The following is a 3,768-nucleotide window of genomic DNA, read 5'->3' on the forward strand; positions in this document are numbered from 1 at the left end:
AATCAATTTATCCAACTCCATTTAATCCATCAACATATTAGTGTGACACATTTACATTTTAAATACTTTTTTTCACTTTATGCAGTCGCTGATAGATCTATCTATAACCATGTGTGTGTGTGTGTGTGTGTGTGTCTGACTTCACATGCGCATGTGTGGTGTGTGTGAGAGTGCGCGCATGTTTGTGGGTGAAAGCGTGTGCGTGTGTGTTGTGTGTGTGTTTGTGCATGTGTATGTGTATGTTTGAGTGTTTGAGTGTGTGTGTGTGCGTGTGTGATGTATGACGTCTGTGTTGTGCATGTGTTTCTGCCAGTACATGTGTGTGCGTGTGTATATGTCTGTGCGCGCGTGAGTGCGTGCAGCTTACATGCTATCAGGCACACTCCCCCGTGCTCGGGTCGTGGATATATTAGACAAATAACTCCCATGCTCGGGTCGGTCGTGGGTATATTAGGCAAATAAAGCGTGCAGCGGCAGTGATATTAATTATCAGTCACTTATTAATGCCGCAGTTTAACGCAGTTCGGCAAGGCGCTTGTAATGCACATTAGCGCGCAGTGTATTGCAAATTAACCCTTTTTAAATGAACCACACACACACACGGCATCCCCATCAGCATCAGCATCAGCATCAGGCAGGGCTGGACAGGCCATCTGGCATACCGGGCATTTCCCCTCGCACCCTCCTTGCACCCTCGTGGGCCCCTTTTTTTCAGAAATATATTGAAACTTTTTTTTTTTTCATTTCTGAAAATAGGGGTCCACAGTGGGCCCTGCACCCTCGTGGGCCCCTATTTTCAGAAATATATAAATTATTTTTTTTTATTTTTTTTTCATTTCTGAAAATAGAGGTCCATGCCAGTGCAGGGCCAACCAGTGAGTCAGTTCTGCGACGCTAATTATGAGGGGGGGCCCTTTAAGCCAAAAGTGCCCGGGCCCTATTTCAACCCCAGTCCAGCACTGGCATCAGGAGCCAATCACATCACATCACATCATGTCGCTGAGCGGCCTTGGAAATGATCCAAATGACTTGTAAGCTATGCAAGCACAATTAAAACGGCGTGCGTGCGAAAAATATATGGGAATATATCACAAGGCTGACACTAGAAAATTGCCCCCGTTATGGATGATGGGAGTAGATGTGTAATGCGGCACACAAAGGGAGTTGGGAATTGCGGAGGCGGTTCCCAAAAATATCTAAGTTAGTGTTTCTCAACAGGGGTTGGTACATCCCCCCAGGGGGCGTTGGGCAGCTCGAGGGGGGCGTTGATAAGGACACAGCTGAGAGGGGGGGCGATGCTTGCCATTGGGGGGAATTAGTCCATTTAATTTTTTAATACTAAGGGGGGCGTTGCCAGGCTTATGATGATGTCAAAGGGGCATGGGGGGGTTGTGATGAGGCCAAGGGGGCGTTTGTTCAAAAAAGGTTGAGAACCACTGATCTAAGTAGTAACCCCTCAAGACACTGTCATCCCTGTTATAAATTAGCTGTCACCAGAATGGCAATGACCAAGTCGTAATGTATTACTAAAGGCCCCTGTGCACTGTCATAGAGGACGCTTTTTTCAGTGACTATTACGTCCCAGTGGTGGGAAGGTGCCTACGACTAACCGTGCCCCCTAGGCAATATCACATCACTAAAAGTCTATACATACATTCATTTCAAAGGCCGCCATAGAATATTTTTTTCCAGCACATGTAAATACAATGTAAAGTAGTAGATGAATGTATCTGCTAGTGCTGCTGGCTATGATTATGTCCTCGACGGTAAGTCACTCTGATTAAAAAGCGTCTGCCAAATGCAATGTAATGCAATCCAGTCCAGTTATCAGATGGTGGTGTGTTAGTGCAGCACAGAGAGGATTGGGCTTAAGGCCAAACGTTTGCTTTCTAAACTACATATAGTACATACTTCTGTTAGCATGTGCTAACCCTCAACATGTATTTTGGTTACCATGTGTGAAAGATTCTACACATATCCGGAATCCGTAATAGGGTATGAATCCGGCTTTACAGAGATGGTTCAGTTATACCGGTAGGAGCCTTGAAAAATGCAAACTTTATTTATTTATCTATTTATTTATTTATTTCACTGTGTGTTTGTGTAGCTCGTCGTCACACTGCTTCCCTGATTTCCGTCTTCATCAAAAGTTCTTTTACTCTTTCTCTCTTTTCTTTTTCTCTCTTTTCTTTTCTTTTCTTTTCTTTTCCACCAGATTGCTGTGCGCTGTGTGTTTGGTTCCTATTCTCTTCATCGTCTTTGCATCCAGCTTTGCTCATTTTCATCCATCTCTCTTTCTCTATCTCCCTCTCTCTCTCTCTGGTCTATCTCTCTCTCTCTCTCTCTCTCTCTCTCTCCCTCTCCCTCCCTCTCTCGCTCTCTCCATCTGAAATCAGTGTCTCTGACAAAGGAAATTATCGCGTGATCAATTCCACTGGCAGCGCTCACAAACATAATCACGTTTGCTCGTTCGCTCACCCGCCGAGTCAGGTGCCTGGCTTAATTAAGAGTGTTGCGCTGGGGTGGAGTGTCTGTGTAGAGTGTGTGTGTGTAAGAGAGTGAAAGTCAGTAAGGTAGGGTGTGTGTGTGTGTGTGTGTGTGTGTGTGTGTGTGTGTGTGTGTGTGTGTGTGTGTGTGTGTGTGTGTGTGTGTGTGTGTGTGTGTGTGTGTGTGTGTGTGTGTGTGTGTGTGTGTGTGTGAGAGAGAGAGAGAGACAGAGAGAGTATGTGAGTTAATGGGTCTGCTTCAGGGTGTATGTGTGTCATGTGCAAGTGTGTTTGTGTGTGTTTGTATGTGAGTGTGTGCATCAAGATATTTGTGTGTATGCATTCACATGTGTTTGTGCATGTGTGTTTGTATGTGAGTGTGTGTGTTTATCTGTTTGTGAGTGTTTCTGAGTGTGTGTGTGTGTGTATACGTGTGTGTGTGTGTGTACGCGTGTGTGTGTGTGTGTGTGTGTGTGTGTGTGTGTGTGTGTGTGTGTGTGTGTGTGTGTGTGTGTGTGTGTGTGTCTGTGTGTGTACGTGTGCGTGTGTGTGCGTGTACGTGCATGTGCGTGTGTGTGTCTGTGTGTGTGTGTGTGTGTGTGTGTGTGTGTGTGTGTGTGTGTGTGGTGCATGTGTGTGTGTGTGTGTGTGTGTGTGTGTGTGTGTGCAGTGCATGTGTGTGTGTGTGTGTATGCATGTGTGTGTTCTGTGTTGCCCCCGACCAACGGGAGCGGAAGAACATGAAGCCTCCGACGTTAGCCAGCGTCTAACTGTGACAAAAGACTACAACATCAATTACGGCTGAGGAGTGTGTTTCTGCCGAGAGAGAAAAAGAGAGGCCTCTCTCCTCTTTCCTCTTTCTCTCGCTTTGTTTACCTCTCTCGTATCTTCCTCGGTTTTTAATCTGGAAATGCGGGATCAATGGGCTCCCTCCGAGCCGTGCCGTACGTCAGTTTCCCCGCTACACGGCTCCGTAATTGCACTGGGCCAATTTAGCAGATTACTCAGCTGTGTGTAGGATAGCCAATTATATCCAGTACGATATACACAACCACTACCAGCGACCATGCACCGTAATGGTGGTAGTGGGGGTGGTTTGACTGGGCCCGGGACAAAACCAATTAAAAGGGCCCCCCTCACAATGCATGCAATGCTATGAGAACCCAGCTGTGTGGAGGATAGCCAATTATATCCAATACGATATACACCACCACTACCACAAAACGCCACCGCCGTGTCGAGCAAAGCAAGCGCCCACGCATGGTAATTTTGGTGGTGCTTC

The sequence above is a fragment of the Engraulis encrasicolus genome, chromosome 6, assembly GCF_034702125.1.
Source record: "Engraulis encrasicolus isolate BLACKSEA-1 chromosome 6, IST_EnEncr_1.0, whole genome shotgun sequence".
NCBI lineage: Eukaryota > Metazoa > Chordata > Actinopteri > Clupeiformes > Engraulidae > Engraulis > Engraulis encrasicolus.